The sequence below is a fragment of the Macaca thibetana genome, chromosome 8 (assembly GCF_024542745.1).
Source record: "Macaca thibetana thibetana isolate TM-01 chromosome 8, ASM2454274v1, whole genome shotgun sequence".
Lineage (NCBI taxonomy): Eukaryota > Metazoa > Chordata > Mammalia > Primates > Cercopithecidae > Macaca > Macaca thibetana.
Window position 1 is genome coordinate 51,225,979 of NC_065585.1, and position 12,789 is coordinate 51,238,767.

The 12,789-nt window shown below is 41.0% G+C and overlaps 1 long non-coding RNA gene across 1 annotated transcript in view; it reads left to right on the forward strand.

Annotated features, from left to right (window-relative positions):
- Window positions 1-371: 371 nt before the first annotated feature.
- The window catches only part of LOC126960866 (uncharacterized), a 28,248-nt gene continuing 15,830 nt past the window's right edge, over window positions 372-12,789 (forward strand). Inside the window, exons 1-3 of the long non-coding RNA XR_007728131.1 lie at window positions 372-1,533; window positions 6,697-6,917; window positions 7,680-7,849. This is a non-coding gene — a long non-coding RNA (uncharacterized LOC126960866). The remainder of the gene's footprint in view (window positions 1,534-6,696; window positions 6,918-7,679; window positions 7,850-12,789) is intronic.

Genomic DNA, 12,789 nt, shown 5'->3' on the forward strand with positions numbered 1-12,789 from the left:
TGAACCTTAACATTTAGTCATCTATTTGCCCTAGGACAGATTCGAAAATGAGCAATGCTTGACCAGATTGGCCTGATGTTCTTGTGGGCAGGTGGTAAGACCCTTAGACCCTTAGGGGTATTGGAGGTTAGCTTTGACAACATTGAGATGATCCAGCAGTCTTAGTGGTGCCAGCCAAGAAGCTTAAAATAGATCTGCATGTGGGTCTGAGATGCTCTTACCCTGATGGTTACTGATTTACTGTGGCCTTTGCCAAAATCAGCAGTCACAGGGAAAAGAGGCTGGCTTACCATACCCCTCTAGCACCTGTTTCCCTACAGGTCTTGGCTAGGAAATCAGCAAGAAATTGCTAAGTAACTAAAGAATGGCTACCTGTTTAATTACCATCTCAGTGTCAGGAGTTGCTTCTTGGAAATTAAGTTGTTTGGAGTTAGCAGTGAGATTGACGAATCATCTATACAAAAGAAACAACATGTACTGTGGTTCATCTCCTTTGGACCAGAGACTGTTCTAGATGCTTTCACATTTGTCTCATTTCATATTTGAAAAGGAATCCATTCTCATCAGAATTCATGAGACAGTAGAATGTTCAAGGGAGAAGAAAGCTTTATTCTCTTGCAAAATGAGGGACCAAAGGCTCTTGGCTGGCAGGCAGGAAGTTTCTGTGTACTAATTGAACATGACAAAGAATACAAAAAGTAGGTGTCTGGGGTTGCTTAATGATAGAATTCAAGTGCTTTACCAAGAGGATTGCATGCCGATGGACCTGAGATTGGCACAGACTTCAAAAATTCCTGTTAGTTAGGCTGTCTTCAAATACTAAAGATGACATGTATGGGCAAGAGGGGAGAGATGAAAGGGGAAGTGTCGGTGTTACTATCTGGGCATCAGACAATTTGGCAAGATTAATTTTTTATTTAGTATAATTCTGTAGGTGGATTCCCCAAAGCACAGAGGATATGAGGTAGAGGACAGGCTTCAGGGGAGCTGAGACAGTGGGGTGTGTCTAGAGCACTTCTTACAGTAGGTGCCAGTCATGGCTGCCCTGAAGCAGGTCCTGCCAATCTACAGACTTCAGTAGGAGTCACCAAGCTGTGAACTCAAAAATAGTAGTGGTCGATCTGCATACTTTTTAAAAGCTATAATTCTTTGCTTATCTTAACTACTTAGAGTATAAGCTTTTCAAGAACAGGGAACATGTCTTTTTACCCACCAATACAAACCCATGACCTGGCATATAGTGAAAACTAACAGGTAGCAGATGCTTCCTTTCTATCATCCTCTGCTCTAAGTGCACTGACTCCTTATGAGGCAGGCATTTTTCTTATATCTGTTTCACAGGAGAGGAAACTGAATCTCAGTGAGGGTAATTTGCCCCAGGATCGCATAAGTGAGAAGTTGTGGAGCCATCTACTCCAGAGCTTGCGCGCCAAGGCACTATGTTATAGTATAGTGACCACTGTGTATAATAGGAGCTCGATGATGAATGGACTTGTTTTAAATGAAGGAAAAGAAAACGACATGTTTCAACAGGTGAATGAAAATACTTCATGAATGAATAAATGAATATGTCACCTTTTATTCCTTAGGTTTCAGAAGGGCTTATGTCAGGATTAGGATTTAATTAATTCTAGCTTTGTGAAAACTAAAGAAAGTTTTATGTTTTCATTATGGGGTTGAGGGCAAACTGCATCCTTACAATTGGAGAATTTCCACCCATGCTTAATGTGTCTGTAACCAGCAGTAAAGTTTGCACAGCTAAGTGTATCACCACTGAATAGCCACTCTTGTTAGAGAGCTGCAGGGTTTGAATATAGTTTATCAGGAGAACCAATCGTACCTTATAAAACCATATTTTCCTTAGAAATATATTTTCTCAGATACTGTATTTGTAGGTGAATACCTACTGTATTCAACTCACATTCTGATATAATTATAGTTGATAGTATGATTTGAAGTGAACAATTTGATTTGTTAAAAGCAGTAAGTTAATATCCAGTTCAAAGTGTTACTTTTATGTTTAAGCAGTATTGACTGGAGAGAGAAAAGTTCAAGGAGAGAAAAAAAGCAATGAATTAAAGAGGAATAATAGATATTGAATTATACATCCAGTTTCTGCCAGAAAGGATGGGCTCTGGAACTCTAATCAGAACATTCAGAGAAATACTCAGGTGCAATATCTGCATTTTGATGTTATCCCTCCTTAAGGCATACTGGTTTTGTGGAATGAGTGTGAGTTGGAATCAGAGACACTTGAGTTCAAACTCTAGCTGTGCTTCTTATTTTCTGGGTTCATCCTTCAAAATTTACCCAATAACTTCAACTTTTAAAAAAATCTAATGTGTGTTATAAGGATTGGGAATTAGCCAAATGATAACTGGCAAATAATGCCAAATGTTAGTACTTTAAAATGAATTTTCTATTGCTGCTGTAACAAATGACCACGAATTCAGTAGCTTAAAATAACACATATATTATCTTTCAGTTCTGAAGGTCAGAAGTCTGAAATGGGTCTCACTGATCTCAAATCAAGGCGTCAGCAGGGCTGTGTTTCCTTCTGGGGACTCTAAGGGAGAATCCATTTTCTTTCCTTTCTCAGCTTTGAGAAGCTGCCCACATTCCTTAGCTGATAGCTCCTTTCTCCATCTTCAGTGGTAGCAGAGTAGCACCTTCCAGCCACTCTCTGACTTTGACTTCCTCCTCTTCATTTTAAAAAGATCTTGATGATGACATTGGATACACTATGATAATTGAGGATTATCTTTTTATTTTAAAATCAGCTGACTAGCAACCTTAATTCCATGTGCAACCTTAATTCTCCTTTACCAGGTAACATAGCATACTCACAGGTTCTGGGATTATGATGTGGACATCTTTTTTTTCTGGGAGAGAGGGGACATTATTCTGCATACCACAGCATTTTTCTCCCTTAACACTCATGTATTTATTAATACATTTATTAAAGGAAAATGAATAATATTTTTTTTTCCTCAAGAAACCTAATATTTAGGTGGAGAGCTTAAATATATGTAAAAGACATTAACCAACAGTACAAGGCAGCAAGCAACAAGCTCCAATATGAGCCATTCAAATTTGTGTCACAGGCCGGACCTTGTGGCTCATGCCTATAATCCCAGCACTTTGAGAGGCCAAGGTGGGAGGATTGCTTGAGCCTAGGAGTTCAAGACCAGCCTAGGCAACACAGTGAGACCTCGTCTCTACAAAAAAAATTTTAAACATTAGCCAGGCATGGTGGCACACATCTGTAGGCCCCATTACTTGGGAGGCAGAGGCGGGAGGATCACTTGAGCCTAGGAGCTCGAGGCTACAGTGAGCTGTGATTGTGCCAGTGCACTCAAAAACAAACAAAAAGAAAACAAAAACCAACACATTTTCGCTACAGGCTTTTAGAGAGCACTTAGGTGTATGAGAGAAGGAAAAAAGAAGTCATAGGAAATTTTGATTGTCTAAAAGCAGCAATGTAATGAGAATGCCCCCTTCCCTCTTCAAAAGGTAAATGTGATTTTAGGTTGAGTTAGGAACAAAGGAGCTGATAGCCTCCCTCCATTCTGCCTTGTTGAATCCCCACCAAACTTTGAAGGGCATAAAAAAAATCTACAGTGTAGCCAGAGGAGGGCTACCAGCAGGAGAAAAAGTTTAGAATCAGAACATCTGAGAAGTTTAGAGATATTCATGGCATGCTCTTCAAATTCTTTAATGACAGTTATATGAAAAGACAGCTAGCTTTGTCTTTGAAAACACTGGAGTTTGAAAAAACTGGGCCAGGTGCAGTGACTCACACCTCTAATCTCGGCACTTTGGAAGGCTGAGGCAAACGGATCACTTGAGGTCAGGAGTTCGAGACCAGCCTGACCAACATGGCAAAACTCCACCTCTACCAAAAATACAAATATTAGCCAGGTGTGGTGGCGTGTACCTGTAATCCCAGCTTCTTAGGAGGCTGAGGCACAAGAATTGCTTGAACCTAAGAGGCAGTGGTTGTAGTGAGCTTAGATCAGCCACTGCACTCTAGCCTGAGCAACAGAGTAAGACTTTCTCAAACAACAACAAAGAAAAAACGGCCAGGCATGGTGGCTCATGCCTATAATCCCAGCACTTTGGGAGGTCGAGGTAGGCGGATCACCTGAGGTCGGGAGTTCGAGACCAGCCTGACCAACATGGAGAAACCTCATCTCTACTAAAAATACAAAATTAGCCAGGCATGGTGGCGCACACCTGTAATCCCAGCTACTAGGCAGGAGAATCGCTTGAACCTGGGAGGCAGAGGTTGTGGTGAGCTGAGATCGCGCCACTGTACTCCAACCTGAGCAACAAGTGCGAAACTCCATCTCAAAAAGAAAAGAAAGAAAAAAGAAAAAGTTAGAATAAGGGTGTGGAAGTTAGATTTAAACTCAGTATGATAATTTTAAAGTGGTTACAGTTTTCTGAAAATGGAATGAGCTACCCCTTGAGACAATGATTTTGCTGTTACTGAAGGTATTCAAATAGAATGTAGACAACAAATGACAAAGAATGTGCTCTCAAAGCACTTTGTTTGTGTCTTGAACTTTATACTTACATTATCTTCATTTGCAGGCCAGTCTCCCTGTATAGATGTGACCTCTTCCTAGGCTGAATCTATCATATATGTTTTTAACTTGGCTTAGGAGGTAGCTAACAAATGTTGGCTAGGTAAATGGATGATGCATGGGTGAGGTTGAGAGTTGGACAGAATGACCGTCAGAGTCCCTTCAACTCTGGGACTCTCAGTTCTCTGAGCTAGGATCTGAGCTAGGTTTAGTGAATTTAATTGAGATCCAGAAAGGGGGTGGGAGTGGTGGCGCATTCTAGGTGGGAACCACAGTGCAGAACAGCCCAAGAGGACAGCAAATCTGAGTCGAGGAGTTGTGTTGGGTGAAGAATGGGAGTTAGAGTTGGGGCAGAGTCTGGGTCTTGATTCTTGAAGGTCTTTAATTTCAAGGATGTTGGGCTTCCTCATTCTGCCGTTGGGACGCAGATTGACACTTGACTGAATTATGATCAAAGGAGAAAATTGCTCTGACAATGATATACATCATAGCTGATTGGCAATAACTGAAAGTGATTGCCTAAACGTGGGTGTAAGGAGTTAAAATGCAGAACTAGACAATGGCAGCAAGGATGTAAAGGAGGGAACAGATAGGAAGATATGTTACTAAAAAATCAGGACTTGTTGGCGAGGTAAATGAGAAAGGGTGAAAAGGGGAAGGTATCAAAGAGGCCCAAAGCTTTGTGCATGGGTGGCCACGAGGATGGACAAAATTTATGTCAAACTTTCTTATTGAGATGGAAGTAATATGGACAAATATCCAAAATATCCAGGATTTTTCCCAAACTGTTTCCATTCAGTTCATGACTAAAGTGGGTTGTTTTGAATATGTATGAGGATAGAAAGTCAAGAGTATTGCCAAGCATGGTGGCTCACACCTGTAATCCCAGCACTTTGGGAGGCCGAGGCGGGCGGATCACGAGGTCAGGAAATCGAGATCATCCTGGCTAACACGGTGAAACCCCGTCTCTACTAAAAATACAAAAATTAGCCGGGTGTGGTGGTGGCAACCTGTAGTACCAGCTACTCGGGAGGCTGAGGCAGGACAGTGGCGTGAACCTGGGAGGCAGAGCTTGCAGTGAGCTGAGATCGCGCCACTGCACTCCAACCTGGGAGACAGAGTGAGACTCCATCTCAAAAAAAAAAAAAAAAAAAAAAAAAAAAAAAAAAAAAAAAAAAAACCCTCAAGAGTACTAGCCTGTGAAGGGCACACATTTTTAAGCGGTGAGCTGTTATACTGGTAAAACCTGACACTGAGTAGTAATAGTTATAGTAGCACCTTGTATGAGCCCATTATGAGCCTACATGATATGAGACACTTTGTATGTATCATCCCATTTCATGCAGTTACCCATAAGTATGAAGGCATCAGCTCGTACTCCACACAGTGTCTGCTTCAGGGCAGCGCCCAAGGAAAATTCCCACTCATGTTAGTATTAAGGATAATTATAAGTCTCAGAAGTGATTGGATTCTTTTAAAAATTCTTGGACCCTGAACTGAATAAAAGACTGTATCTCTCTGTGTTTAGAGGGGTAGGGGAGGAGGTAAAAGGAATTATTCAAAGTTTTAGAGCCAGAATTGTGACTCAGTTATGGAATGTGTGCAATATATTATTTTTTAAACCTCTTTCCTGTTTCTGTTCCATGTCCCCACCCTTGTTTTTCTGCCTACCTTCTCATTTAACTTATGCTATCTTTTATTTTATATATCCCTAACAGTAGTCATAAATTCATTCTGGAATAAAGGAGAGGAATATAAATGTATTTTTATTTATCATAGTCCTCGCTTTATAGATGAGGAACAGGCGCTTAATTTATCTAACTTGCCCAAGATTACAGCGGGTCTATTACCTATTGCTGGATAACAAATCACCACCGAAATCAGCTTGAAACAACAAACATTTGTGACCTCACTCTGTTTCTGAGGGTCAGGAATCTGGGAGCAGCTTCCCCGAGTGGTTCTAGCTCAGGGTCTCTTGAGTTTGCAGTCAAGCCATCAGCCAGGGCTGCAGAGTCACCTGAACGCTTGTCTGAGGCTGACGAATATGCTTCCAGCTCACTCACATGGCTGAACATTTTCATTTCTTGCCACATGGGCCTTTCTGTAGGGCTGCTCACAACATGGCAGCTGGCTTTCCCCAGAGCGAGTAATCTGAGAGAGACAGACAACGAGAGAGAGACCAAGACAGAAGCTACAACATCTTTTACAACTATCTTGGAAGTGAAATACAATTACTTTTGTACCCTGGTAAAATTTGAGAAAGCATTCCACAGGGGTATGAATTCCAGCAGAAATCACTGGAGGCCATCTTGGAGGCTGCCAATCACAGTGAGTACATGATGTAGCGGAACCTGTGTGATGCTGCTTTTGCAGAAGTGTTAGATTAGAAGAGCCATTTCTATTCCTTTCATCTTGAAAACTAGGGAAATAAGCACCAGCAAGTGGTGATGTTCTGGGTTTCTAGTTTTCTTTCTCTGACCCTGCTTACAATTGCCAGTGCTGCCACAATTTCATCCATATAGTTTTGTGTAGCCTCACATCTCCGCTTAATCACTACTAAAAGTAAGTCCAAGAACCTCAAGTCAACAGTAAACAACTGAATGTTTGGATACCACTAAGGAGTTAAAATAATAGCTAATGGACCAGGTACAGAGTGGTTCATGCCTGTAATTCCAGCAGGCATGAACCTTGGGGGCCGAGGTAAGAAGATGGCTTGAGTCCAGGAGTCTGAGACTGCAATGAGCTATGATCATACCACTGTACTGTAGCCTGGGTGACAGAGCAAGACTCTATCTGTTAATGAAAAAAAAAAAAAAAAAAAAAACCAATAACACTATGTATGCTTATATTCTCTGAATTTGGTAGAGTATGAAACGATTGATTATAATTTTATTCTGTGTACTTTTTATGTTCATGGGAAATGTATGCATATAGAGGATACAAGTTTTTGGTGATTCCACCCTCCATGAGGGGAAATTGTCAATGTAATGAGAAAATCCATAAAGATGTTTTTATGGAGCATATTTTTTACTGCATTGCTGAACTGTAGCCAGATTTTGTCAGGGAAATAAGAACTTGTTGTTTTCCTAGTTTCAGGGAACTGCTGGCTCAGTGTTCGGTTTTCATTCCACGAATCCATGACTCACGAATCAATGACCTGGATAAATGAACACTGAGGATCTCAGTTGCAGTTGGCAATTACCCTCCCTTTTGATGGCACTTATTCTATTCTGCGTCTGGAAATTCCATTACCACTTGAAGTATGTATAAATGGATGTCACCCTGAAGGTTTAAACACAACCCCTATTACTTAGCCAAGACTGTTCTGAACAATGGTGTTTACTAATTAGCTCAATTTCAATTTCAATTTCAATTCTCAAGCCATTGCTATGTGCCTGTGGTATTTGAATGTTCTTATAACTTTCTTTACATCTTGGGGCTTCCCTTCAGGGCCTGTTGTGGTATGCCAGTTTGCAAATAAGGTGATCAGTTTTGTCTAGGGAGAGAAACTTCTCTTTACATTTGACTTAGTTCTATGCAAACTACTTGGATAAATATTCTTCGAATGTTTGTGTTCTAGGGTGTTTGCTGTGTTCTGCAAATGGAGAAAAGAGTAAGACATAGTCTTTATGCCTTTAAAAATTTGGCCAAGCGTGGCGGCTCACGCTTATAATTCCAGCACTTTGGGAGGCCGAGGTGGGCGAATCACTTGAGGACAGGAGTTCAAGACCAGCCTGGTCAACATGATGAAACCCTGTCTCTACTAAAAATACAAAACAATTAGCTGGGCATGGTGGTGGGCACCTATAATCCAGCTACTCAGGAGGCTGAGACAGGAGAATCGCTTGAACCCAGGAGACGGAGGTTTCAGTGAGCTGAGATCGTGCCATTGCAATCCAGCCTGGGTAACAAGAGCGAAACTCTGTCTCAAGGAAAAAAAAAAAAAAAAGAAAAAAGCAAGCATTTTTTTTTATTTCTTGCAAATTAATTTCCCCTTAACCCAGATGTGGTGAAGCCACTGACAAGCAAATTGCAGGAACTCTTTGATATAGGAGCATGTCTCTTCCAACTCCAGCTTAAATGTAATCGTTTATAACATGGCTCCTAACTTTTTGGATTTCAAGGACATGCCTCGGCCTCCCAAAGTGCTGGGGTTACAGGTGTGAGCCACCACGCCTAGCCTGTGCTTGCTTTTTAGAACGGGTTTTCAATGCTTTTCTTGTATGTGTCTCGGGGAGTGAGGGGGAAGGTGAGTAGTGGGAAAGGGAACTTGTGTCCACAGTGGTAGAGAATGTGAACTGCAGTTGTGGAAAGCGACTGTTGCCAACATGGAAACGAAACTGGTTTGGGAAGGATTTCCCCCCCCATAAAATCTTATACAGTTTAGGTAAAATTAGGCCTGATGAATGTAAACCTTCTACTTATTTCTAGGTGTTAGGCTAAAAAATAAAAAGGACCTTTGTATATATGGGTCTTTTTTCCCTCTGATGTTTTGCAAGGGGAAGAGAGAAGGGATGAGCCATTGGATCCGGGTGTCTAAGCAAGTCAGCAGTAATATAATCTTTAACTTGGCCATGATGAAGGCTGACTGTGCCCAGTGTCCTTCATTCAATGCACCTATAATAGCAGAGCTTTGCATGGATTCGCACATAAATGCCTCTCTGGAATTGAACTATATCCATACTTTTCGGGAATGTGTCATCTTTGAAGTGCGATTCAAGGAGAACCACAATGATGATAAAAGGACTAAATAGTCAAAAAGATGCTTACGAAGAGTATAGGGATTCCTCTATCTGAACTCTGAGGCAGTAATCTAACAGGAGTTCATCTGTCCTGGGTTTCTCCCGATGTAAGCATTTTAAGAAATGATCAAAAAGATTTCCTTGAAAACTTGCCAGACAACAATAGTAAATAACAGGCTTCCATCTCTACCGTACACTTGGACACACTCCTCATGCATGTGGTGAAGCGAGGGCTCTGAGGTCAGACCTGCTCCATCAAATACTTGCTCCACCCCTTGCTACTGTCAAGTCACAGCCTTGCTAAGCCTCAGTTTCCTGCTCTCTATAATGGGAATAATGGTTCTTATTTCACAGGCCTCTTGTAAACAGAAGTTTTATACATGCACTAGCACATGATACTACTTTTTATATTTTAAGTGGTATTATTGCTGTTTCTTCTGGAAGGAGTGCTTCTCTCCTGCCCTCTCTGTCCTCTCCTGTTCACTGGCTACCTACTATCTTTGAGTCTGGAGGATGCTGATTCGTATGCACTGGTTGGTTCTTTCAGGTTCCTTGAAACAAAGGCATCTACACATGAACAATAAATGTGCTAATCGTCAAAAGGCAGATAATTTATTTTGGTTAGCTGTCACATATTTAAGCAAATTAAAATTTGATATTGCATTACTTCTAGACAAAGTCATGCTGGGAAATAATATAAAGTTTTAGACAAATTACATATTCTATCAACAATGCTGAGGCTGCCCTCTCCTCATGACCTTTAGCAACTCAGCAATGAAAATACTGGAAAGAGGTGAGCTCACCAGTGAGGATGGGTGAGTCCTTCCTGGTTCCAGCTTTGCAAAGAAAAGAAGATACATGGCCTCTAGGAGAGCAATCCTAACCTGATCTGGCACACAGGGCTGTGCCTTGAAGCCTGTCTTGCCTGAAATGACTAGCTGAGCGGTTAGAGGTTGAGAGAGAGAAACTGAGAAGGGCTCCTTTATCCTCCTTTACACACTCCCCAGAAACAAATTTTGTAATTAAGTTAAAAGGGAGTGGAGGAGACAGAAGGTTACATCTGCTGCTTAGAAAGTCTAGGGAAAGGTTGAGTTGACCTAACTTTGAAGAGCACTACTTTTAGTCACTAATTCATCCAGCCAATAATTATTGGACACCCAATGTGTGGCAGACAGTGTTCTTGACACTGGAGATAAAACAGGACAAAGATCCTGTTCTCATGGAACTTGCAACCTAGTGGGGAAATGATACAAAAAGAATTCCACAGGAATCCCACAGCAGATGCAGCCCCACAGTGGCAAAGGAATGCTCTGAGGGTGGGCTTGGTGTGTTTTCCACTCTGAGCACTGTGTTTGAGACTCACTCAGAGACAGGTGTGCGTTTTTAATGTTGTTACACTGATTACCAAAGCAGTAACTTCCACTTAAAGCAGAGAGTATTTTTGACCTCTCAAAAATGATTGACATGGCTTTGGAGATCTATTTTTGTTCTGCATTCTCAAGTTCACGTCCTTTGTGGTAGCCAGCAAGGAAAATATCACCCTGCTGCTAGTGTCATAGAATAAGCTCTATGTTATCCGTGATCCTTCGGCCTTGACATGCTGAGAAGCAAAACTTTGATTTACATAATGTCATTTTATGCTTTAAGCCTTGGGGTTACCTACCTAGCATTTTGTTATTTGATGTACTTACCTTTTTATATACATAACTTACCTTTAAAGATACACTTTACCTTTTATGCCTTAAGAAGGCATAAACTTAAGAAGTTTCCACACAAATTTTAATAGGGGTCAGAAAGCTTAGATGAGGCCAAAACCTGGATAATATTATACATGTACTGATAAAGGCATGAGAATGACCTTCAGATGTCTGTAGGCTGGTGGTTTATAAAAGAGGAAGGTTAGTTTTAACCTAACCCAACCTCCACCCCTTGTAAAACACACACACACACACACACATACACACACACACACAATAAAAGGACATGTTAGGGTTTGCATTTCAGCTATGGAGAGATATCTAATATCAAGTCAATATTGTTTTTAACTCTGGATGTACTCTATTAAATGAGTAAGAACAAGTCTTCTCTCAAATATCTCACACAGATTATTGATTAATTACAATGAGGAAAAAAATATCTTTACATTGGGACTATCTGACAGGTACCACCATAACCAGTGAGTCTAACCATCAGTAATAAGGGTGATGATTGACTGACATCCTGTTCTTCCCAGTGAGATACAATCGCCTATGTAATCAGCATCACCTAGGTAAAATTCTTACCACAGAATATCTAATCCAAATCTAATTATGAGGAAACAAGCAGACAAATTCACATTGTGGGACATAATGTAGGGCAAATGTCTTGGACCCTTCAAAAATGTCAATATTGTGAAAGACAAAGAAAAAATAGATAAATAAACATAAGGTGGGAGAATGCTCCAAATTAAAAGAGACTAAAGAGACGTGATGGCTGGGTGATTGGGTAGTGGGTGTAAAAATGAAGGAAAGGAAAGTAGAGGGGAAGAAATGGAAGAAAGGAAGAAATATCTACAAAGGACATTTAGGGGACAATTGAAGAAATCTGAATATGGTCATTTTATTAGGTAATGATTTTGAATTGGTGTTAAATTTTCTGAATCTGATTGTTATGAGAGTGTCTTTGTCCTTAGGAGATGCATGCTGAAATATTTTAGATATGAAATGTCATGAGACCTGCAACTTTCAGATGGTTCCAGAAAAAAGTAAATACACATGGGAGAAAGTAAAAGAGAGGGAAACAGACATGGCACGATGTGAATCGGTGAATCAGGGTGAAAGGAGTGTTCGTTGACTTATTCTCTGAATTTATCTTAGGTTTTAAATTTTTCCAAATAAAAAGTTGTATGTAGCAGGGGTCAGGAGACAAGAAAAGTGTATTTGAAGGAAATTATTATAGAAATCCAGAACAAAAATAAGAGCTAGAGAAAACATACACAGACAACTGATGCATGAAGCCTCAGAGGAAGAAAGCCCTGGACAAAGGACAGAGCTCTGGAATGGGGATGGCAGGGCCTACACTCGCCAGTCTTCTCTGTCATCACAGGCTGTGTGATCGTGGACATTTGCCTAAGCTCTCTGTCTTCATTTCTTCGGGCTGCCATCACCAAAACAATAGGTATTTATTAGGCCAGGCTCAGTGGCTCACGCCTGTAATCCCAGCACTTTGGGAAGCTGAGGTGGGTGGATCACCTGAGGTCAGAGTTCGAGACCAGCCTGACCAACATGGAGCAACCCTGTCTCTACTAAAAATACAAAAAAAAAAAAAAAAAAAAATTAGCCAGGTGTGGTGGCGCATGCCTATAGTCCCAGCTACTTGGGAGACTGAGGCAGGGGAATCGCTTGAACCCGGGAGGCAGAGGTTGCAGTGAGCCGAGATGGCGCCACTGCACTCTAGCCTGGGCAACAAGAACGAAACTT